Raw genomic sequence first — 26,351 nt, 5'->3', positions numbered from 1 at the left:
AAATGATGGTTACTGTGTCTTTGGTAAGTATTTGATTCAAGGTTCCAAATTTTGGCATCTTGCTGTCTTTTGCTACCTAGAAGACATGACGACCATTCAAAAAATATCCAAGTTCAGTCTTGGTGACCTCAACTCCAGGGAGTTAGGAAAAATGTTAATTTAACTTATAACTGTAGCTAGTACCAATTGAATACTTGTGTGTACCAGGGACTGCTTTAAGAACTTTGATATATTCTTTATTGCTTGAGATAAATAGGAATGTTGGCTTAAAAATCACAAGATCTATAAATTTGGAAAGGAGAGCTTTATTTCTCATAAAGGATTGTGGCCTGAAGGCTGGTCATCCGACAGGCTGGAAAGCATACATAGCATCCAGCAGGAACTGAAAACAGGCATGAAGGAGGAAGGGTGAGACAGGAATTTATGCTGAACTCATTGGCTAAGTATATATCTTCAACAGATTTTAGGAGGAGCTATGAATATTCATGAAAGGGTGTGTGTGCATGCATTGTAAGCAAACATGCATTTTACATATATGTCCCATGTTCACTTTGGGGTAGAGACTTAACATTTAAATGCATTAAAATCAGGCTGTATATATCAAAATGTGAAATGGAGGACACAGAGGAATCCTGTGCACAGTCTCTGTAAACCAGCTAGAATCAGTCCTTGGTTGGTGGTTTCTTATCAGGAAGGAATGCTGATCAGTTGTTGTGTCAATACTGCAAAAAGGGAGGGGAGTCTGACTTTAGCATCAGGTGGTTGGCTGGAATCAGCTGTGGAACAAATCTTTCTAAAGGGCTGCTTTCTGTTTAATCCTTAGGAAAGAAAGTCTAATGGCATTAGTGAGAGAGGGGTATAATGAGTTGTGTCCAATCTCCCAGCCTGTCATGTCTGGGAACTCAGTTTTTAGGGTTTTTCTGGTTCCCCTTGGCCAAGATTGGGTTCATTCAGTTGGTTGGGGGCTTTGGATTTTATTTTTTATATTTATATTTTAAGAATAGAAATATTTTTTCCCCTAATCCATGAACCTTCCCACTGTTCTCTGTTTACTACTATTGATCCTAGAGCTACCTTAGATTCATTACTTTTATTACACCTTATATCTAATCCATCAGTATATCCTATATGCGCTACCTACAAAATACGTAATTCCACCACTTCTCACTTTTTCATGGTCACCACTTTAGTTTAAGCCTCAATATCTATTGCCTAAGCTTTGGCCGTAGCCCACTGTCTCTGCTTCCTCTATTGGCATATTCTTTACATAGCAGTGAAAGCAATCATGCTAAAATGTGAAACAAATCATATCCCATCACTCCTCTCCTCCTCATCCTTCCAGTGGCTTCCTGTGGGAGATAGGGTGGATGGGCATCCAGCATTCATTTTATTCTTCTAATGTGCTTTCACATCCTGCAAGTGCTGGAAAACTAAAAATTGCATTTGTTAGACTCTCTTGCAGCCATGGCTTGGGGTAGGTCTTAGGTTTTACCAATTAGATACACCTATGAGAGACTGGAAAGATAGAAGTGGGGTAGAGGCCATATTCTGTCTGTTTTGACTATTGTTGCAGGTAAACACGGTCACAGAGACATTGGGTTGGGTTGGTCAAGAGACAGTTTTGGTGGCAGTAATGAGGACTTCCCATTCCCTGGGTGACAGACATGGCATATGTTCTTTAGATCAGTGGTTCAGCTGCAACCTCTTGATTGCCCATCTTCCTGATGTGGCAGAGGTAGCAGCTTTTCCAGCAGCCCGGTTGGGTGGTGGTGTTCTGGATCTCATTCCTGGAGGCTCAGAGCTCTTGCAGCCCTCTCAATGATTTCATAAGCACTCAAATTCTCTGCATCAGATCTCTTTCAAATTAAATAATGAAAGTATTTTCTCATTCTTGTGACTAAATCTTAACTGATACACTTCTAATCACATTCAGAATCAATCTAAAGTCCTTACCAAGACCTACAAGCCCTTAGCTGTTCTCCTTCTCTCTGACATTGCTTAAACCACACTGCACTTTTGCATTTTCATTCTTCCTTGAATATGCTAAGCTTGTCCCTACTTACAGCTTTTGGACAAGCTGTTCCAATTCCTCTGGATCTATGGCATGACTCATTCATTTTTTTTTTCCTGTCTCTGCTCAGATATCACTTTTTCACAGAGGTCTTCCCTGACCGCCTATGTAGAATAACATTCCCTGTCACCTTGTCCCTTTACCTTCCTTTATTTTTCTTCATTATACTTAGTATCTATCATAGTATATATTTGGTTGAAGTCTATCTGCCCCATTGAAAAATAAGCTTTCTGTTAATTGCTCTATCCTCAGAGGGTCAAACTGTGCTTGGCACACAGTAGGTACTTCATGAATATTTTTTGAGTGAATTCCCATGATACCTGAGGCAAAGGATGATTAAGTACTTATCCAAGCTCAGACAATAACGGGCAGAGCTGGGGTGTGAACCTAGGGAGTCTGATGTGGGAGCATTGGCTCTTATGCAGAACACCACACTGCCTCCCCAGTGTAGCCAACCTCTGTTCAAGCGTTCATGTACTTTGAAGAAAGACCAGTAATACTGTTGGAGAAAGAAAAGGAAGAAATATGCTTAAGCTTTTGCCTGTCCAAGAGGGGGGGTGTCCTGACCCATAAACACAACTGCTTGCCTGTGAGGCAGGCATGTCCCTGTGGTGGAGACAGGTGGCAGAACAAAAAAAGAGATGGCTCAGTTCCTCTGCCTGTGAGATCATCCAGCTAACTCCACCCACTTGGCCTGATTCTAAACCCATCCTTTCCTCTGCTTCCCAACCTCCAAATACACGGCCATGCCCTCAAAATGACCTTTCCCCTACTGGGCACCTGGATGTTCTCGGTTGTTGTGGTTTCTTTTTAATCTCCCAAGAGCTGGTTTCTATTCTTCACCCATTATCCTTATTCATTTCCCCCTTTTCCCTTCTTTCTCTTTTTTTCTTTTCTGTTCTTTCCTTACAGTTTAACAAATCAGTCCAGTGCTAATTTTACACATTTAAACATATTAATTTAAATCCAGAAATAACAAAAAGTGTTAACATCTTAACAGTTCCACTCTGGGTCACCAGGGAGGGAGGTTGGTGGCTTTGTATAATATCATTGGCCCCTTATGTCACCAGCCTAGGGTCAGGGTCTCCATCATTTCTCTTATTCATTTCCTGCAGGATTGCTCCCTGAAAGTCCCTACAGTGTAGTGGAGTGAGCAAAGCTTTGGAGTCATACAAATCGGGGCCCAAATACTGGCCTACTTCTTATTCGGGTGTCCTTTGCCAAGTTTCTTACCTCTCTCAGCCTGTTTTCTTGTCTGTAAAATTGGAATTAAAAAAAAAATCTTCTTTACAGAATTTTGTGAGGATTAGAAAAACTGCATGTAAAGAATCTGGTACAAATAATAAAACACAGTAAAACTACAAAAGGAAGTTTTTCTTCCTTTTTCTCTTCCCCCCTCCACATTAAAGCATAATACTATTAAATGATTATTTAATGATTGCATGTGGAATTAATTTGCACAATTCACTTTCTGAACATGTATGCTTCCTACTGGCGATTGTATTATTTTTAAAAATCTTTGTTCAAGTGCCTGTTGCAAGATTTAATCATTTAAATATGATTTAAATTAACACTCTATTTTATTTTTTATCTGAATTTTCTAAAAGCTAAGACTCTTTTTTTTTTTTTTTTTTGAGACAGAGTCTCACTTTGTTGCCCAGGGTAGAGTGAGTGCCGTGGCGTCAGCCTAGCTCACAGCAACCTCAATCTCCTGGGCTCAGCAATCCTACTGCCTCAGCCTCCTGAGTAGCTGAGACTACAGGCATGCGCCACCATGCCCGGCTAACTTTTTGTATATATATATTTTTAGTTGGTCAATTAATTTCTTTCTATTTTTGGTAGAGACAGGGTCTCGCTCAGGCTGGTTTCGAACTCCTGACCTTGAGCAATCCGCCCGCCTCAGCCTCCCAGAATGCTAGTATTACAGGCGTGAGCCACCACGCCAGGCTTAAAAGCTAAGACTCTTATAAAGACAAAATAGATTTTTTGTCTGAATTTAAATTTAATCACATAACACTGTGTTATTATAATCCATTTATATTTAGACTGATATGCTTCACTATTGTCTCCTCCAATAATGAAGGCAGATTAGTCCAAATATATTGCGTAAGGAACTGTCCTATTCTGATTACCATGACTTCAGTGTCTTTCACAAAAAATGTTTAATTGTTAATACTCAGTGCTTATTAGGGTAAAAGGAAATGGGTACTCTTAACCATTCTGATGAAAGTATAAATCGAAGCAATATTCCTGAGAGCTACTAGGCTTAGAGAGTTCTTTAAAAGTTCATACCCTTGATTCCAATAATTCTACTTATAGGAATCTAAGAAAATAATCAAGGTGTGGTTAAGTATTTTTGAACAAAGATGTTCACCAAAGCATCTCTTTAAAATAGAGAAAAAGTGTAAACATCCTGAATGCTCAACAATAGAAGAATAATTAAGATAAATGTTAAAAATCATTTTGGAAGAAATTATTTAATGGCACAGGAATATTTTGGGATATAAGTTTAAAAAGCAGAACAGTTTATAATAATATATAACATAATAATATAAAACAACATATTATGTAATATAAATATATAAGAAATATAAATAAATGTGACATAATATAAAATAATATATATACACACACACTACAATCCCAATTGTGTAAAGAAAACACTGTACATAAAATGCATACAAAAAGGAATGACAAAAAATACAGGAGAATATTAACTTCATATATCTGAGGGGTAGGAATTTTCTTTTCTATAATTTTATGTATTTTGTAGATTTACTATAATAAAAATGTTATTTTGATAATCAGGAAAAATGTTATAAAACAATAAAAAAATTTAAGATATTTAGTTTCACCCTGAAGTATAGAGTTTAAAGCATCAAACAGCAGATTGGAGTAGCCTGCACACAACTAATTCGCTTTCCCACTCTGCTCACTGCTTCCAGTTGCGTTTCTGTGACTGGGAGAAAGTAAACTGGTTCCTGATGTTATCAAATGCGAGGCAGATGAGAAAGGCGAGAGTCCCTGTCTCTTCCAGGCTCAGTGTTTGAGAGAGGACTATTTCCAACCCTGCATACATGAGTGGTCTACCTTCATATCTTCACTCACTCCTTCCTTACACTTTCAACTTCCCTGGGATCCACTAGTGTCATGCAACTCTAGTAGGCACTAGAAGTATGCAGACATATTTTTTTGCCTTCATGGAGTTCTTGTGGGAGAAACAGAGAAGAAACAGTAAAATAACACACCAACTGCTACTTTAGCCCAGACTGATTTCCAGGGAAGGTTTCTTGGAGGAGTTGATGTACTAATATATTTCAAATTAACTCCAAATGCACATGTATCTCTTACCCCTGCAGTCCTACAACATAGCTTAAAAATTCTTTTACTTGTCCTTAGTCAATTCCATCTCCCATTGTGCTCAGGGTGTTTTCCAAACCTTCCCCACTTTCCTCACCTAGCTCACAACTTTCTCCCCTCAGCAATCAAACCCCACTTTCAGAAAAAACTTGCACTCTTGTTTTTTGTGTGCCAATCAGAATGACATAATTGCCACTTCTCCATTTCTGCCTTTGCTACTAGGAAGCTCAGTGTTAAAATTAGAGCTCAATTGCTGTTTTATCTGATTCTCTGTCTCCTAAATGATTTGTAATTTTTAATAACAATGCCATTTTACTTTAAAGACTGATACCATCCTGTGTCAACTAACTCAACTTTCCCCAAACCCATTATATTTCTATATTTTTAGCTTTCTTCTGTCCTATGCTCTAGGAATTCACTTGAATTTCTAAGTACTCCAGGTGATCTCCAATGGGATTTCTTGGCTTGCCTTCCTGTCCTCTCTCTAATCCTGCTTTTTGGATAATTATTGTCTATAGACATGCAAATAACTGCCTAGTGGGCAGACAATCCTTCTCCTCCCCATTCTAACCATCTCCATGGCAAAAGCCAGTTTTGTAGTCATTTGTTAAATTAATTTTAACACTCCTTTACTACATACAAATTTGTGATTTTCTGGTTTTGGATGGGTCACAACATCTTTACAATTTCCTCAATAAATAATATATAATAATAATCTTTGACATGTTTTCACTTTATTTCTATCAGAGTCATGATTTTACCTGTTTAAAAAATTATTCTAGACACTTACATCAGTTTTTGAAAAATGAAGTCTATATTTTCCAGTTCTACTTCCTCACTTTCTATTCTACTTTCTAGTTATCCATTGAAATCTACCTTCTGCACACTGCCTTCTCTCCCCCAAAAACTATCCCTTACACTCAATACTATACTGAAATATTCTGAAAAAGGTCAAATACAGGAAATACTTCCTCAGTCTTATCTTTCTCTCATTTGCTGCATTTGATGCTATTAAAACTGAGTAATATTTACTGGTAGAAAGACAGTAATATTTACTGATAGAAATATTTACTATGTCTCATGGCCTCGTTTGAGCAACCAAAATTCCTATAGCCACAGACGTTTCTGACCAGTTCCTGTTTCAGTGTTTTATGGGAATTCTTTATTTTTTTCCTTTTCTCTAAGTCCTGGGGGAGGAAGCTGGAATTAAACAGTGCAGATGTCTATGTAACCACAATTGTCTCTCTCTTTCTGTACTTATAAAAGTGCCTCATCCTGGTAGGGAGAACTTCCTAGTTATACAGCTGAACAACTCTGAAGCTTTATATCTTCTAAAAATAGTGTAGTCTTTTCCCATACTCTCTTGCAATATTGCTCTTAAAGAAAAGAAAAGAAAAAAAAAAAAACTCCTTTAGTTTTAATGACCTCTTGCAGATGAATTTCCCCGGAGCTCAGTTCTCAGATCTGTTCCTTATTTATACTCACTCTTGTAAGGTTTTTCGGTGGTGGCGAAAAGAAAAGAGACACAGAAAGAGAAAGAGTGGGGGGCCAAACCACGTGGCTTTATTATACACTTGTGGAGGAGGTTCTGGGGCCCCAAGGGTGGGGGCCCGGGAAGTCGCCGCAGTTTGAAGGGGCTGAGGCCTTTTATACCCTTTGGGCGGGGCTAGGGACTTGTGGCGGGAAGAGCTGGGATTCTCCATTGTGACCTTGGAAGGTCGTTGAGAAATAGGAGGGGCTGGAGGTATTGTGGAATCCAGGAGCAAATCCAGGTGGAGATCTGGGTGTGGTTCCTCTCAGTGGGGCCTGGCAGTTTGTCCTTGGCTGGTCAGGTCACTAAGCGTTTTCTTTTTCCATCTAGGGAGGGGAGGGGGCCCCTGCCACCAGCCTTACAACTCTTAGGCGATTTCATCTAATCTTAAGGTTTTAAATGCAGTCCCTACACTGAAGGCTATGAAATGTGTATCTCCAACCCAGATCGCTCTGTCAACTGAAGAAAACGATGAGGTTTATAATTTGGAAAGGAGAGCTTTATTTCTTACGAGGGTTGCAGCCTGTGGGTGCCCATTCCGGCCTGCTGAAAAGCTGAGCCCCGCCCCAGTGCCCCAGGACACTTGCTTCCAGGGAAGGACGATGGGAACAGGAATTTACGCCGAGGGGTGTGGCCAAATATACATACTTAACAAGCTATAGGAGTCATGAATATTTATGAAAGGAGAACCGTGCACATGCGCAATTGAGCTTCCTGCGCCTTCGTAGGTTGCATGTGTGAAGAATGGTGGCCTTAGCATAACTCCCTGGTGGAGTTTTTGGCCCTCTGATGTCAAAAGGTGAAGCAGAGGACATGAAAACCCTTATAGTGCATCCTCCGTAGCCTAGTTAGAACCACTCCTTGGTTGGTGGCCCCTTAGCAGGAAGGAATGCTGGTCGGTTGTTGTGCCAACACTGCAAAAAGGGAGAAGCAGAGTTAGGCTACTGATTGAAATCAGCGGTGCAGCAAGTCTTTTCAAAAGGGTGGTTTCATCACTCAACCTTTCTGTGTCTGTTTTCTTATTCATAAAATGAGGAGAATAACAGTACCTTTCTCATAGCCTTGTAAGGACTAAATAAGACATCGCATATAAAGTGCTTAGAACAGTGCCTGGCACATAGAATATGCTCAGTAACTGTTAGCTATTCTTGTGTATAGTGGGTATGGTGGTATCTGTTCAAGACCCCTTCTTCAAGCACGTGCTCAGCTGTCTGCTGCCAACTGCACCCCACCCTGGGAACTGCCCTTGGCTTCAGAGACCTGCTTCAGAGAAACGTTTTGACTGGCCCCCAGCCCCCTCTCAGGAGCCAATGGTAAATGATTGGCTGATGCAAAGATACAAGGGTTCCACCCCATTGCCTTAATTGGAACAACTCTAAATGTCATTTCAGCTCCACAGGTCCTTTTAGGATCAACTGAGTCTTGGGGGCAACTGCATTGCAGGTCAGCATCTTTTGCCCAAACCTGCCTCCCTTCCAGATGTATTCCTCAAGAACACTCTCCAACAGACTTGATGCAAACAATTTTCTGTCTCAAATTCTATTTCCAGGGAACCCAATTAAGGCATTAAATGAATCTCTCAACAATCCTTATGGGACAAACATCTAAATCTTTAGGACCGCGCATGAGGTTCTTCATGAGATGACCCCATTGTCTTCCTCTTACCCTCATCTCTCACAATTCCCCATCCTGCACCTTTTCCTCTAAGGCACTTTCCACAGTGTTCACTGCCTTGCTCAAGTTTGGTATATGCTGTAGTTACAACATACTTGTGATTTCTTCCTGGCTCATTCCTGCTCATTCTTGCAGACTCAGGTCTTTTCTTCCGGAAAATCCAAATCCAGGCTTAATCCAGTCTGAAAGTCCCTCCTCTGTGCTTTTATAGAACATCATGTTTACTTGTATCAAATTAGTTACTATATTACATTAAAATTGTACAGAATATTAATACTATGGCAATGGTTTGATAGTTATAAGGAGGTCTACTAATTCAGCATATAGAGAATTGCTTAAAGATTTATTGTTTGGGGAGGAGGAAAAAAGAATTAGTATCAAATTTATTTATCAGCTACAAGTCTTTCTTATTTGTTTGTTTATTTATTTATAGAGAGAGATAGGATCTCGCTCCGTTTCCGGGCTGGAGCCTAGTGGTGCAATCACAGCTCACTGGAACATTAAACTCCTGGACTCAAGTCATTCTCCTGCCTCAGCCTCCCAAGGACTACAGACATGCACCACCACACCCAGCTAAATTTTTTTTTTTTTAGAGAGATAGGATCTCACTATGTTGCCCAGGCTGATCTAGAACTCCTAGCCTCTAGTGATCCTCCCACTTCCGCCTCCCAAAGTGCTGGAATTACAGATGTGAGCCACTATACCTGGCTTTATTTTATTTAATCAAAATTAAGTCTTGTACCGGTCTTATCCACAAGAATGTTTTGGCTCTCAGTATTACCAAACACTATTCTCATAGCAAAATAAAGTAGTTTCTAAGGAGTAGATCTTGGAAATAAATATATCTTTTGCTTGTGAGGGCTGTGGAGTTGGGAGGTGTCAGATGATGAAGTGAAAATCCCTGCTTTTGATGAGAAGAATATAGTGAAGACAGTGCATGAGGATAGAGTTTTGATCATTGATTTGGGCAGAAATGGGATGGATGCTTATGTCACCGGTGTACAGGTTCTTGCTTACATCACAGAAAGGAATTTCAGGACATGCACACAACCGAGTGATGGTGGCAAGTTTACTGAGTGAAAGTGGACTGGCTGAGGACAGGCTTGTGCAGAAGCAAAAGTACACTCCCCGGAAGGGGAGTGGGCAGACTTGGAAAGAGAAACTGCCCTGCACCCCGAGTGGTTGCTATTTTTCTTTGTTGGAGTCAAAGAAGGCTGGGCGGTCAGTGTTCATTATGTTCTTATTCATAGTTCCCCTGTTTTTCCCACAAGGGGTCAAAACCACAGTGTTAACTTATTGCACTTGCGATATAGTGGGGGAAAGGTCCTTTTGTACCTGTGCAACACTGGGGAATGAATGGCTCTTTTCTTAAGACTGTTTGTTCAAGGGCTGTTTGTTCTAGCCAGTTGACTAATGTTTCCATTCCCTCCTCCCTTGCTCATACCTAACTGACCACCTGCTCTAACACTTACAGTTGGTATGCTATAGTCTTCCTTTTCTGATGATGTCCCAAAAAGCAACCTAACCTCTGCGCCCTATACAGAAGCCTTGGTGAGGATCAAAGAAGAGGTGCCTAACCTTACATCTTTTGCCAGTCCATTCATCCTAACAAAGAATGTGCAAATGATACTTTACTCCCTCGGTTCCAGGGGATGCAGGATAAGGCAGGTATTTGGTAGTGCTTCTACTCTTTCCCTTTTTCTTTCCCTCTTTTATTTCTTTATTCTTTTGTGTGGTGTGTCTAGTATTAAATTGGTAATTAGAATAGGTAAGGAAAGATTGGCTTGACAAGCTTCATACATCCTTAATCCTGTGGCTCAGAGGCACTGCAGAACATTCGAGCAAAAATGTGACCTCCTTGGCTCTTTGCTCCAAATGGCAGAACACATCTAACAGCAAGTCCTGAGCTTTATACATTTATAATCCAGTCACTGAGAAGCTGAATTAGCTCTCTTGGTCTCCAGTTCATTGGCCCATTGGCCCAAAGTGGGCCAGGTGCCCACCTGTGGTCCAGTTGCTTATGGCTAGGGCACTGAGTTGCAGAGTATTCATAATATAGATGAAGTCAGCAGTGACAATTTCTGGAATAAAGGGAAAGGAGCAGAGAATACTGTAGGTATCCACTGCATTGTTACAAGTGTTCTTGCAAAAAATGTTTGAGATGTTTCCACAATGTTTATCAGATATGAGTTAAAATGAGAAGATCCACCCATATCAAATTTGTGTATTTCTGTTTTCTCTATATTTATTTTTTATTTTATATTTATATGTAGAATCTCTATATTTAGGATATTCAAAGAGATTCTAACTTCTTGTATTTCACGTGGCAAATCTTGCCCTTTGCAAAGGAATGTATAACTTGGTGAGTTGGTGGGGAAATTTTGTTTGTTTCTTTTTCTCTATATTTAGATTAGGAGAAAACTGCAGCTATAATACATCAGGAATTGCATAGGGTATTTTTTGAGACAGAGTTTCACTCTGTTGCCTGGGCTAGAGTTCCATGGTGTTAGCCTAGCTCACAGCAACCTCAATCTCCTGGGCTCAAGCAATCCTTCTGCCTCAGTCTCCCGAGTAGCTGGGACTACAGGCATGCACCACCATGCCCAGCTAATTTTTTCTATTTATGGTAGAGACGGGTCTCGCTCTTGCTCAGGTTGGTCTAGAACTCCTGAGCTCAACAATGCGCCTGCCTCGGCCTCCCAGAGTGCTAGGATTATAGGCATGACCCACTGTGCCCAGCCAGCATGGTTTGACAGTTGATGTTTCTATATCTTTCTGCTGATTAGTAAACTTTCAATATTTGATTTTTGGTAAATGTAAATCAAAATTTTCTGACATCTCTATGAATACATATGCTTAATGTCTAAGTCAGCCTGGCAAGTAGTAAAAAAGCATCACAACCACAAACAAAAACAAAAATAGTCAGATTGCTCTCTCTCCTGCTAGGAAACTTGTAGATAATAAAATAAAAATAGGCCAGGTGCAGTGGCTCAGGCCTGTAATCCTAGCACTCTGGGAGGCCGAGGCAGGAGGATCCTTTGAGCTCAGGAGTTTGAGACCAGCCTGAGCAAGAGTGAGACCCCATCTCTACTAAAAATAGAAAGAAATTAGCTAAACAACTAAAAATATATAGAAAAAATTAGCTGGGCATAGTGGCGCATGCCTGTAGTCCCAGCTACTCAGGAGGCTGAGGCAGAAGGATCGCTTGAGTCCAGGAGTTTGAGGTTGCTGTGAGCTAGGCTGACACCACGGCACTCTAGCCCGGGCAACAGAGCAAGACTCTATCTTAAATAAATAAATAATCATCTTACTCAACATGAGCAGGTGTATTCTTCCATAAAGAGTAGCAAACTGGGACTTAGAGTCTTTATGATCCAGTCACTACTAACTAACTGTGACACTAGACAAGTCACAGTTGGCTTCAGTTTTCCCATTTATAAAATAAACTGATTAGAATAGATGTTTATGGTTCCTTCCAACTTTAGAAATTTCATTCCACTAATTGCGAGTTTCAGAACTCGCAATTAGGTAATTATTTGCAGGACAAATAGTATAAGGACAGGAAAGAAAATAGTAAAGAATGTTTAACTGCCCGAAATACAACCAGACAAACTTAGCAAAGCAAAACTGGGTTTACTAGAAGTCACTGCAGTCAGGGAGAATAGTACCTCCATGGAACCAACAGGGAGGAGTCAGAATTATATAAGATCTGGGGAATCTTGGCTTAAGGGGTTTATGGCAGATGTTGAAAAGTGGGGGAAAGATTGGGATTGGGCAAGTTTGTGACATAATAGTTTAGGGTTGGGGGAGGGGGGGAAATGGGCATTTATTGAAACCTTAAAATCTGTACCCCCATAATATGCCGAAATAAAAAAAAATTGAGAGTATAAATAAAATATTTATAAATTTTAAACAAACAAAAAAAAATAGTTTAGGGTTGATAGACATAGTGAAGTGAGAATCTTAAAGTGAGTTTTGATAAATAGACCATGATTTGATAAGAAAGTTTTGTCCAGGTAAGCAGACTTCTTTCAGATAATTTGATTTGCAGGGATTTCCCAAAGCAAACAGTGAAATTATTTATTGGCTTATGATCTTACCTTCTCTGGACAAATTTTCCTGGAACTAATAACGAAATCATGTTGACACAGGTATTCTCTGTTCTTAGGCCTTGTAGCTATGTGGTGCGGGTGCTGGTGGCTGCAGTTTTCTTGAACGTTGAGTTGATATAGAAGAAAATAGCCTGGAGCAGAGAAACGTTTCGTGAAATCTCCACTTCTGGCCTGTTTAGAGTTCCATACTCAAATATTCTCCTTCCTACTTGACATTGTTTCTTGCATATATTATATATTTCTCAGATTCCAAATAGAACAAATAACAAATTCCAAAAAGAACTCCCCCTAGTATTCTCCATCTCAGTTAACCATCCACCCAGTTATTTAAGTCAAAAAACCCGGGACCCTCTCTTTCCCTCATACCCCATGTGCTATAATAAGTCTCGTTGGTTGGATCTCCAAAATATCTAACAAATTCAATCACTTAACATCTTCAGTGTTAAAACCTTAGTTCAAGCCATCCTTATCTCTTGTCCAGCTACAAGAGAGCCATTATATTATCATTTATCACACTGGTCTTTTTTTTTCCTAGAATGTGCCTATTTATTCCCATATCAGGACTCTTGTCTACCTCGTGTAGGTCACTCTTCCTTCAGATCTTCCTGTGGCTCCTTCTCATAGTTGAAATCTCATTATTGAAATCCTGTATTTTGTCAGAGAGGATTTTCCAGAATCGCCCTAACTGAAGTTGGCATCTCTCCCCCATCACTTTATCCCATTGCCACATTTTATTTATTTTATAGTAGTTGGCAATTTCTAAAGCTATATTATTCTACACTCTGCTTCCTTGTTTCCTGTTTGTCTCTGCTCAGTGAATATGAACACCATCAAGGGAGAGATGTCACCTACTATCTACCAGGCTCTTGTGTCCCTGCTGCCTTGAACAGAACCTAGCACATAGTAGATTCTCAAGAAATAATTTGTAAAATGATTCAAGAGGAAATTTTCAGCAAAAAAATGCATGAATGGATGGATGGAAGTATGGTTTAATATATGAGTTATTTCAAAAGTAATAACCATTTAGTGATAATATAGTCAAAGATGCTAAGTATATAATTTCTCTATCCTTATTAATGACTTAACTTACTTATCTCATCATTTAAATTATGTTCAATGTCACTTTCATCTGGTGAATCCCAATGTCAAGTAATGAAATTTTTTTCATGATGGAACTAAGTACTATCAAATTCATAATATGTATTTTTATTGGACTACTTAAAGAGGCCATAAAAGGAGAATTGTTAATGATAAGAGGCTCAGGAAACATCTGAATGTTTAAGTAGCTTAGAGCTGTAATCAAAATTACTAGGAAAGCTTGCCTTAAAATTTAAAAACATCTCCAATGTAATAGTATATATTTGTTTATTTATGCAGATGCTAAATGTTAAAATAACTTTCTGGGGGTTCACAAGTATACTTAAAATACTGTTTCTTTATCTCAGAATAGCAAAAATGAATTTTAGTGATTAAAATAAAATATACTAAGTGCATATACTAATATATGCAATTTACTCATGCAACTTAAAGGTTGGTTTTCAGGTGCTGGTGGGGAGAGGCTCCCCCAGGTAGTAACTCTGGGAAGTAGCCTTTGTCTCACTTAACATTTGGTATAACTCAAAGTCCTTGAGTTATACAAGCCATGAAACCATAGTGTCACAGTGCCAGAAGGTGAGTGCTATTGAAGGTCTAGAAAACAAGCTCAAGGATGAGTCTGAGAGCTGATGGGGAATTTAAGAAGCTTGTCGGCTTCATTTAAGCTTCAATAGAGTGAGAGCATAGTTTTTACTCTGCAGAACTAGGCCAGAAACTCCTTAACACATATTCATTCAATATCTACTGTCTTCTAAACACTGAGCTGGCAATGAGAATATAAAGATTAAAAAAAAAAAAAAAGCTTTAGTCATTGCCCTTCAATTTTGTAGTAAGTGACCATACAATTGGAGACCTAAGCAGCAGCGTGGCATGATTAGATTTTCATTTCATAATAGTTGGTCTATGGGAATTTTAATTTTAACTTTTTTGAGACAGAGTCTTGCTTTGTTGCCCGGGCTAGAGTGCTGTGGCATCAGCCTAGCTCACAGCAACCTCAAACTCCTGGGCTCAAGCAATTCTCCTGCCTCAGCCTCCCGAGTAGCTGGGACTACAGGCATGCACTACTATGCCCAGCTAATTTTCTCTATATATTTGTAGTTGTCCAGCTAATTTCTTTGTATTTTTAGTAGAGATGGGGTCTCACTCTTGCTCAGGCTGGTGTTGAACGCCTGACCTCGAGCAATCCTCCCACCTCAGCCTCCCAGAGTGCTAGGATTACAGGCGTGAGCCACCATGCCCCTCCAGTCTATGGGAATTTTAAAGCATGATTATAGGTAGGAGGTTGGTAGTGGAGGTTAGAGGCAAAGAAACTGAGAAACCATTTATAAGGCTGTTTCCATAAACTAAGCCAAGAGATGATGGTGGCCACAATTAAAAGAGCCACAGTAGAGAGGGAGCTACTCCATTGGAAATACTAAGGGTATAGAATTGGCAGAACTCAGTAAATGATTTCTTATTTTTGTTTTGGAGACAGGGTCTTGCTGTGTTGCCCAGGCTGGTCTCAAACTCCTGGGCTCAATCAATCCTTCCACCTCAGCCTCCCAAGTAGCTGGGACAACACTTCAGTAAATGATTTGATAAAAGGAAGCACTAATCAGGGAAAAGAAGGAGTAGAGGTGGAAAACTGTTTGGCAGAGAAAAGATGAAAGTTCATCAGGAGGATTTTGGCTTTTACTTATTTTTGAAGCTTTACACTATGTAGTTTTTGCATTTAACATTTATTCCAAATAAGCATTTAAAAGAAATCTCTACTGTAATTAATTTCTTCCAAAAAATTTTGCTCCTGCTGTAAAGTATGTTTGTGATTAGAACTGTTGCTGATTACAAATTTCCTTATTGTTCTACTTAACATTTTAAAGGAAGTTAATTAATGTATTTAACAAAAAGATTGGTAAAGATACTTTACATGAGTACACTAAGTAAACTCTATGTGGTTGGCAATGCATAGTTCTCAGATTTTAAAAGAATTCTCCAAGTGTGAATTCATGGGTAGTGGTGACAAGTCCACCCACATTGGTTTTATACAGACAAACTCTAAACTATCCGTATTAGAAATGTTTTAACCATAATCTTTTCTAATTGTTATGTTCTTTAAAAAGTAGCATTCAATTAGACAAATAATTACATTCAGACAATTCTTTCAAATTTCAGCTATAAAATAATTTAGTCTCTAAGATAAAAGAATAAAATTATGACTTTTCTTCTTAAAAAAAGCAAAGAAAGAAAACTGATCTTTCTATTTTAGCCATAGGTATAGAAAAGTGATCAATATTATTATTTAAAATATTTCCCAGTGGACTTTCTACATGAAGCCATGATTACTCAAAATAAATCTCTGACCACATCTACTTACATTGAGCAGTGTTTTTACAGTTTTTGAATCATTTCAATCGGTATTTTATAATGCAATGACTTTATAAGTCCTTGCTCATTAAAAAGATTTTCTAAATAAATGCTCAGATGTTTACGTAATTAGTGTATAGCTAATACATTAGGGCAATAATGAAGTGAAGCTCATAAACTTGGAAATAGGGTTGTCAGTTAATTATAAATTTTTAAGATCTATAAGAAACACACTTATACATATGCAAAATCATCTTTTAAAGACTGCCTCATTGCCTGAGGAAACCCTGGGTAGGGTCTAATTGATTGCGTTAATATTTTCAAAAGATAGGGATTAATATACATGTACAAATATGACAATAAAGGCAAGCCAGGTGCCCAGTATTTAGTTTGTCTCAGTCCACAGAGAGTGCACAAAGGGATCCAGTCTGCAGGGGCCTGTTGGGCAGCTCCAGAATGTTCTGTGGGAGGGACCTATGGGAGACAATCCCCCACACCACGCAGATCTAGGAGTCTATTTTGAAACTGCATTTGCAAATAAGCACAATGATTTCATTTCAATTTTACAGTTATTTAGGTTACTTTAGGGGTGATGAAGGAGATTTGGGAGAGGGTAATGGCTCCTCAAGACATCCTTTGGTGCTACCATTGGCTATTCCTGTGTCGTATTGGAGAGCTGCCTGTCTTAGGATACCTTGGGAGCACTGGAATTGAGAAGAATATGCCTCTCCTAGATTAAGAAAAAGAAAAGACAAAACAATGTGGTTCAGTTTACGATACCTGCTATAGCAGTTACTGGCATGATACTTTCACAAAATTAAGCAATCTTTTTGAATTTCAGTTTGCTCATCTGTAAATGGGTATAATTATATCTTGATCAAGGATTTGGCTATGAGGATCAAGACTCAATGTGTAAAAATTCCTACTACATATTATAGCAAGCAATAAATAAATGCTAGCTATTATTATAATACCATAATGCATTAAAGTGATTTTGTCACTTAAGTGATTTTGTCAACCAAGAAATATTTCTTGAATATCGTATTAGTTTCCTATTGCTACCATAATAAAATATCACAAATTTACTAGCTTAAAACCATATAAATTTATTATCTTATAGTTCTGGAAATCAGAAATCCAAAACAAGTGTTACTGGGCTAAAATTAAGGTGTTATGAGGGCTGCATTCCTTCTGGAGGCTCTATCTGTTTTCTTGCTTTTTCCAGCTTTTCAATGCTATCCTTGATTTGTAGCTCCCAGCAAGCAGTCATACCATGAGGACCCTCACTTCTGCCCTCAATCATCTCTGCCTCTGACATGTCTGCTTTCCTCTGATAAGGGTCCTTGTGATTACATTGGGCCTACTGGATAATTCCAGATGATCTTCCCATCTCAAGATCCTTAACTTAATCATACCAGCAAACTCCCTTTTGCCATGTAAGATAATGTATTCACAAATGTGTTTGTCATGGTTCTCCAGAAAACAGAACTAACAGTATATATATAAATAAGGGGTGGCTATAAAGGGGGAGAGAGAGATAGAGATGGATAGAGATGACAGAGAGAGAGAGAGAGAGAGAGAGAGAGAGAGAGAGAGAGAGAGAGAGAGAGAGAGAGAGAGAGAGATATGCACTGAGAGCGAAATTGGCTAATGTGATTATGGAGGCTGGCAAATTCAAAATCTGCAGTGTGAGCAGGCAGGATCTAGACCCAGGAAAGCAATGGTGCAGTTCCAGTCCAAAGACCATCAGGCAGAGACTTAGGAGAGCCAATGGTACAGGTGAAATCCAAAGGCTGAAGAATTCCCTCTTGCTTGAGAAAACCAGTCTTTTTGTTCTATTCATGCCTTCAGCTGATTGGATGAGGCCCATTCACACTATAGAGGGCAATCTGCTTTACTCAGTGTTCCATGATTTAAATGTCAATCTCATTCAAAAACACTCTCCAGTTTGACACATAAAATTAGCCATCATGACAGGTTTCAAGGATTAGCATGTAGACATCTTGGGAGGTGGGGGATGACTCATTGCTCTGTCTGTCCCAAATTTCTATCCTTTGATAGCCATATATTGAGCCTTGTGCTGTGCTCACCACTAAGACTACAGACACAAGGTTGCCCAGTTTCTGTTTCTAAGGAACTCAGATTTATTGGAAAAGATTCATAAGTGGTAACTGCAATACAATGGAGTAGGTGTAATGATACAGTTATGCACAGTGTGCCATGGTTAATGCAGAAGAAAAGCAAGTAACTCAGCTTAGGGGTGGGAAGTGCAGGTGGGGAGGGAGGACATGACAAAGAAAGCTTTCCAGAGGAGATGAGGCTTAAGCTGAATTGTCAAGGACATGTGGGAGTTAAAAAAGGGAAAGACACTGCAGGCAGAAGAGACAACCTGAACACAGAGAAATAATTGCTTCTCCAGGTCTGATTCTTCACTCACCTAGCAGCTTTCTCATTATAATTTAACTTTCTGTCTTCATCCGTTTTGTGTTGCTATAACAGAATACCAAAGACTCTGTAATTAGTAAAGAAATTTGGGCCGGGCAGGGTCGCTTGCGCCTGTAATCCTAGCACTCTGGGAGGCGGAGGCGGGTGGATTGCTCAAGGTCAGGAGTTCGAAACCAGCCTGAGCAAGAGCGAGACCCCATCTCTACTATAAAATAGAAAGAAATTAATTGGCCAACTAATATATGCAGAAAAAATCAGCCAAGCATGGTGGCACATGCTTGTAGTCCCAGCTACTCAGGAGGCTGAGGCAGCAGGATTGCTTGAGCCCAGGAGTTTGAGGTTGCTGTGAGCTAGGCTGACACCGCGGCACTCACTCTAGCCTGGGCAACAAAGCGAGACTCTGTCGCAAAAAAAAAAAAAGAAAAAGAAAAGAAATTTATTTCTCATACTTCTGTAGGCTGGGAAGTCCAATACCACGATGCCAGCATTTGGTGGGGGATTTCTTGCTGCCTCCTTGCATCAGCCCATGGTGGAATGTGAGAGGGTGAGAGAAGGAAAGAGAGAAGACGACAAGAGTGGGAGGGGGCAGGGGAGGGGATAAGAGAGAGAGAGAGTAAACCTGCAGCCCCAAGCCCTTTTATAATTGGCATTGATCCATTCATTAGGGTGGGTGGGGTCCTCACGACCTAAACACCTCCCAAAAGGCTCCACCTCCCAACACTGTTGCATTAAGGATTAAGCGTTCAATGTATGTCTTTTGGCAGACAGTTTCAAACCATAATACTTCCCTTGAATTTTGTTTTTAATAAGGAAAGAATATGTTGGCCAGAGAACTCAAGTGCCCAGTTTTGTTTTTTTGGGGAGGTGAGGGTGGGGAGGAGCAATAATATTTCTCCATGTAAACAAATAAATTGACATTCAGATGTATATACCAGCCTTTGTATTGTGGTAGGCATTATTGATTTCTGACCACACAATCATCTAGCCCTTAGTCCTTGCTAACAAAAATCCAATATTGTTCAAAGATTTGGTAACAATATAGTCAGGGAAAGTGGGTCCCTCCCTTAGCCCCAGGGGACACATTTTGAGTGTTCTAATTCAATGGATACATTCATTCCCTTTTGTTGTGATTAGTTTATGGGAGGTGGGTGAAATGGTTGTGGCCATTGAGATAAAAGACAAAAGAGAAGTCAGCTAAGCAACTTCTGGAAAATATTTTCCTTCTTGATAAAAAGAGAGATTCATGAGGAGAAGCTCTTAGCCCTTCTTTCTTGCTTGCTTTTTGAGCATGATGATGTGGTGTTTGCAGCTGAGGCAGCTATTTTGTTACCATGATGGTAACCATTATGACACAGAAAACTGAAGAAGCTGGAAACTAAGTGACATTATTTAGTGCCACCAAAGGTTCTGGGAAGAGGCCAATGAAGATTCTACGTTGAGTGCCTTCAGAGATTATCTACAAAATAATCAAGACTTTCCATTATCTAGATCAGGTGTTCTCTAACTACGGCTGGAGGGCCACTTGCGGCCTGCCAAGGACATTTATCCAGCCCAATGAGTGTTTTTGCCACTGCTCCCTGTCCTGCTTAGCAGCTGACTCACCCTGGGCCCACAGTGCGCATGTGTGGAATGTGGAATGTGCGCCGCACTCTCCAATGGCTTTCCAACAGTCTGAGGGACAGTGAACTGGCCACCTGTTTAAAAAGTTTGAGGACCCCTGATCTAGATTAGCCTCCTTTCCATTATTTATGTTAAGAAAGCATTTGTCTGTGTATCTTAACATGATCTAGTATTCCAGACTCCACAGGGATGACAGAAGAAAGAAAAGTCCATCCTGAGAAAATATGTATTTATTTTAAACATTTTATCTATGAACTGCTAAGCTTTGGACTTAGAAATTATGGAAAATCACCTCATCTAACACTCTACCCCCTTTTTCCCTCTAACTTTTGGAAGTTTCTAGTTCTAATCAGGTCTTAGGTACTAAGAAATCTCTTTTCCTTGTATTTTAGCACTCTCCCATTATATTTGAAAGAGTTCAACTGCACACAAAATTGTTTTTAAAAACATGTAGAGATTTTCAAAGTTAGAAACAATATGATTACAGTTTTCCTTTAAATTTTGGTTTATACATATACATATGAAAGTATATCCTCCCTAAGATTGTCTAAAAGTAAGTTTGAGGTTTATACACATACATCTTCATACATCTTTAAAGTCATGGCATTTACTATTTAGAGTATCACATTAATAAATAGTTAATGAATAAAGAACTAGAGAATATACATAGAATGAGTATTCCATTTTTTTCATTTTTTTTTTCCTGGCCTTTTTCTGTGAAAATAAAATTAATATCCCATTTAGCAGCCTTTTGGTTTTTTAACCATTTTTTATTGCTATTAAAGTACAGTAAATGTTCTGCACTGTTACTGTGCATCCTTGCATTATATGTTGATTTATAGCACAGTTAAGTAGCAATTATTCTCACTGTTGTGAAGTGCTTGTGCTCTGCTCACTCAACATGCAAAAATTCAAATTACAGTACATTAAGATGTCAATGACAAACGGGAACATTCTAAAAATAAAGTGATTTTTAAGCATATTATAAAATGACTAACTCCTCCTCTACCAGTGAGCACATACTCTACATTCCCTCAAATGTTTCTTAGAAATCCTTATGAAACAAAGAGGACAAAGAGGCATACTTCTAATTGCTTTATGTTAGTGGGATCAAGAAATAAGTATCTCTTGATTCTTCAGCATTTGTATTCATAGCATTAGACTTACTTTCCAGGCAAGGATGAGCCTTGCTGTATCCAAAGATAAACTGAGGAACACTTGGTTGACTTTCTTGATGACCCTTCATGAGGACCATTTCAGGCTGAAGCAGCACATGTGTCCTGTACCTTTAGGCAAGACTTATGGTGATTCTCATTCTCACTTGTGAATGAAGGGAGTGTTCAAAAATTATTACTTCTATGTGTTGATAAAATTAACTTACCTCTTCTTTGCCCCCATGTAGCCTTGAAAAATTTCTCTCAAGTACCTATGCATGAGCCAGGAATTTCACTATCATTTTTAGAGTCTTCTGAAGGCTAATGTATTTGGTAAAACACTCCCTTTTCTGGCTAGCATATGAAAGTGTCATTTAAGGCAAGTCTGATTCTTGGAGAGCCCAACCTTTTGGATTGCCTAACTCAGAGAAGAGCTTTATCAGTTTACTCTTTTAAAAGCCATTTATTGAGTGCTCGCAATGAGATGGACATTAGAAATATATTAGTAATCAAGACAAAACTGGTTCCCTGTTCTTCTGAGTCTCAGCCTGGAGGGAAGAGGACAGGGGCGAGGCAGGGTATAAGGGAAAGAAAATAGCTAGCGTGAACTGAATGTCCACTGGGCTAGCTACTGCACTGCCTGTGTGTGAGCACATTCACATCTCCTAGAAACCCCATGGCGGAGGTTTTTTATAACTACCCATATTGTACAGGTAAGAAGCTGGGACTTGGAGAATACTTAAGTCTCTCAAGACTGCGGGACTTCTAAGTGGCAGAAATTCAACTCCAGTTTGCCTGAATCCAAACTCTATCCACTTAAACACTACACCATAATCTCTCTCTAGTATCTCATGCCAACAAAACTGCCAACAAAAGAAAAAGGACTTTTGTTTTTCTTACTTGAAAATAAAATGTTTTCCTTCATGGCTGACTTTAAGCACTTTCTCCATGTGTGTGGCAACACCACCGAATGCCTTTGGACCTATGTGCTACCCTTTTTCATGGACAGCAAGTGGATTGTCATCTTCAAGTAAGCCAGCCAGAGAGGCCTCTGATGCATAGATTAGACAGATACATAAATATAAGATACAAAATATGTATGTGTGTGTTTGTATATTTATGTATAAGATTTAAAAAGTTGACAACATATGTGAGCTGGAAATTTCAGCAAAGAAATGAACATCAAAAAAATGAAATGCTAGAAATGAAAAATATGATATCAGAGACAAAGAATTCATTTCATGGGCTTAACAGGAATCTTGGCACAGTTGTGTCAAAGATTACTGAAAAGGATCTAGAAAAGTCAGTAGATATTAGACATTACCAAATTAAAACACAAAGAGAAAGGAGAGATTAAAATAAAAAGACTACAACATCCAAGACTTTGGGGAGTAATACCAATTGCCCTAAAACATGTAACTGGAGCTCAAGAAGGATAGATGGGGGAGTGGGAGAGTTTCTAATAACTTTTCAAAAATTTTGAAAGACATCAACTCACATCAAGAAGCTCAGTCAACCACAAGCAAGATAAATATATAAAGAAATCACACATATGTATATTATAGTCAAACTACATCTTTAAAGTACTGAAAGAAATAAAAAGCCAACCTAGAATACACCAAAATGTTTCCTCAAAAAGAAATACAAAATAAAGATATTTTCAGATAAAAAAAAATGAGATAATAATTTGTTGATAGTTGACCAAAACTACAAGAAATGCTAAAAGAAATTCTTTGGTCTAAAGGGAGATGCTATCAGATAAAAGCCAGATTATCAGAAGGGAATAAAAAGTACTGAAAGACCCAATGGATCTTTTTTATACTCTTTACTTCATGTATGTGCATATATGTTTCATATATATTTCACACACCCTTATAGAGAGAGACAGACAGACTTCTGTAATCTAAAAAAATTGGCAGAAAAATCTTATAGAAAATAAGGTCCCCTTTCTAAGGACAAAAAGAAAACCCAAAAGTAATGTATTCAATCCTCCTAGGAGTCGTTATGAATTCAGTTTAGGCATCAGCAGGGGTCCGTTCACCCTGGAATCTGGAGTTCCAGATATAATTGGCTCAAATCCTCATTCCCATGGCCTGAATTTTGTTTTATGCTCTGCATGATTGTGTATTTTCCTTTATCTCTGCTGTGACATTGACCCACGCTGGATCCTAGCCCATGCTTTCTGTTCCCCTCTCTCATCCCAAATTAACTTTGAGTAGAAAGACTCTTATCAAGTAGCAGAAATTTTGCAGAAGATAGGAAACTGTATATCCCATTTCGAATAACAGAAAACTGTAAAACATTCCTGTTCCTTGTTCATCCCACCAAGGTTTTCCCACTGGCCACTTCACCCACTTCTACTATCACAAAGGCTTTTCTTTTTGCCCTGCCATGTTTCTGATACTTTTTTTGTCTTCTGTTCTTATTCAAGAGATAAACTTTTCGAATGTTCTCATGCAGAGCAAGTTAGCCACCCCTCTAACTACTTTCGCTCCTGTGAACAGTTTCACCTTTTTCTTAGCTCAGCCTCAGTGCATAACTCCAGGGGACTTGCTTACACTGCAGTCCATGTAAATGCTGCCCCCTGGAGTTGTGCAGTGCACAGACTGAACAGCAGTGTGTAGAGGCCCTACCTCTACCTTATTAAAGCATTTTCCTAATTGAAGACTATTTTGGTACTAGCTATTATACTAACAATCTCTCACCTATATTATATAAAATATCTACAAAAACTTCTAGAGTTTTTAGGAGATTGAAAAAATTTGAGTAAGTGGAAAGCTATTCTATATACTTCGACAGGAAGTTTAACATTATAAAAATGTCTATTCTTTCCAAATGACTCGTAGGTATCATACATTCTAATTAAGATGTTAACAGGGTTTTCTATTTCTTTGGTTTATGATAACAATTTTATAACATATTTGAAAAAATGAACAGGAGAGAATAGCAAAAATAAATCTTTTGGAAAAAATAATGAGAATATTAGACCCTATATTGAGCACTAATGCATCTCTCTGTCATTGCTATAGTTATCTAATTAATCAGCTTCTTAACTATCTATCTATGTATCTATTTTTGATCTATCTTTTGTGGACATCTGAAGCATTTCTTTTCAGTGAAGTTTGATGTCTTCAGAAGGGCATCGCCCCACTATACATCCCATGTGGTTTTTGTGGAGCTGCCAGTCATAGTACTCCACGCCCTGGCCTATGAGTCAACATGCAACATAGACTGGCCGATCACAGTAAACCATCCATCCTCTTGATTATAATGCTTGGTCCAGGAATAAGTAAATAACAAGTTACTCAGAGTTTTCCCTGGAAATTTTCAAAATGAAGTTGCGAAAATATGCCCTCTTTTAGAAAAGATAACTGGGATGATATATGCCCAAGCCTCCTGGCAAATAGGTTTTCTGCCAGTGGAAAAAGTCCATCTGTTCTAGGAGAGAATGAAGCCAAGCAGAAGTAAGCAAACATGAGAGGGTGAGAGAGAAAATTCTGGAGGTATTGAATTCCAGCTTGAATTTCTGAAGCCCTAGAACTTCTCTGGTTTCAAAAGATTTTCTCTCAATTCTCTAATTTTCCCTAATATACTTTTAATGATATAGGCTTGGCTATAGGCCAGGCATGGTGGCTCATGCCTGTAATCCTAGCACTCTGGGAGGCCCAGGTGGGCGGATTGTTTGAGCTCAGGAGTTCGAGACTAGCCTGAGCAAGAGCGAGACCCTGTCTCTACTAAAAAAATAGAAAGAAATTAGCTGGACATCTAAAGAAATATATATGTGTGTATATATATATATATATATATATATATATATATATAAATTAGCCGGGCCTGGTGGCACATGCCTGTATTCCCAGCTACCTGGGGGGCTGAGGCAGTATGATAGCTTGACCCCAGGAGTTTGAGGTTGCTGTGAGCTAGGCTGATGCCATGGCACTCTAACCCGGGCAATAGAGTGAGACTCTGTCTTGAGAAAAAAAAAAAGACATGGCTATAACTATGTCTCCCTTTTGTCCACCCTTTCCTGTTTAACACCCAAAAGAGGAAAGGAAGAGATGCCACCCTGACTGGCCAGGATCCCAGACAGGTTTTAGGATTATAAGTTACTATTAGGTAGTTTCGTTCTTCGCTAATGATAGTGATTGTGGTGGTGATGGTAATAGGGGTGATAAGAGTATTAGTATTTGTACTAGTAGCAACAGCAGTAGCTCTCTGTTCTCTGGGTGTGCCAGAAGGTACTTAGGCATTTGAAATTTCTTCAACTATTACATGCCTTTAGGGTTGAAGTGAGGCTCAGTGGCTCAGGAAAGTGGATGGTACAGAAACAATAATTGGTATGGAAAAAGGGATTCTGAGAAGACAAATGGCCTTATGCAAACTTTGAGGGAGTCTTACCAAGGGTGGAACTCTCTAAAGTTTGCCTTTACTAGGAACAATGGAATTCCCCTTGGTTTTGGGGAATATCTAGACACCCCTCATCTTGGCTTTAAGCTACCTGACTTGAATTGTGTATTTCTCTGGGTTACCCTATGTTACCCAAGGATAAGAAGGCCTACCAAGTGTGCCATACTATTAAGACAGCTCAAGATTCCCATTACAATTCTTCTTAGCATGGTTTTCTGTCATTCCTTCTCATCATGTCACCTGGATATTTTTTCCTCCCCCTTCATTTACAGAGTTTGTACAAGTCTCTAAGGAGTCTTTCTTCTGTCATTCATTCATTGATCCATCCATTTAGTCAAATCTATATTTAATGAGTACCTACTATGTGACAATCACTATGTTAATTGCACCCCAGGAGCTTTTAGCCTGGTAGAAAGACAGACATGAAAACACTTTAATAATTGCTAAACCCACGCCCATTTAGCAGTGGCTTGGTATGGTTGGTCCAGCAATCTTTCCTCAGGATCGCAGTGTGTCCTGCCCCCTCTTCCCTGTGTTAG

At 39.1% G+C, this 26,351-nt stretch overlaps 1 long non-coding RNA gene across 2 annotated transcripts in view; it reads right to left on the bottom strand.

The window, feature by feature from the left end:
* Window positions 1-6,979: 6,979 nt before the first annotated feature.
* Window positions 6,980-26,351, bottom strand: part of LOC105863354 (uncharacterized) — a 39,714-nt gene continuing 20,342 nt past the window's right edge. The window contains exons 2-4 of one of the 2 annotated variants that reach the window (XR_012921425.1): window positions 12,737-12,879; window positions 8,732-8,838; window positions 6,980-7,876 (exon numbers count right to left, since the gene is read on the bottom strand). This is a non-coding gene — a long non-coding RNA (uncharacterized LOC105863354). Of the gene's footprint in view, window positions 8,839-12,736; window positions 12,880-26,351 lie in introns of both variants that reach the window. The other variant, XR_012921424.1, reaches the window with a different exon arrangement.

The sequence above is a fragment of the Microcebus murinus genome, chromosome 10, assembly GCF_040939455.1.
Source record: "Microcebus murinus isolate Inina chromosome 10, M.murinus_Inina_mat1.0, whole genome shotgun sequence".
NCBI lineage: Eukaryota > Metazoa > Chordata > Mammalia > Primates > Cheirogaleidae > Microcebus > Microcebus murinus.
The sequence above is the reverse complement of the archived record's forward strand: the minus strand, read 5'-3'. Positions and strand labels throughout refer to the sequence as shown.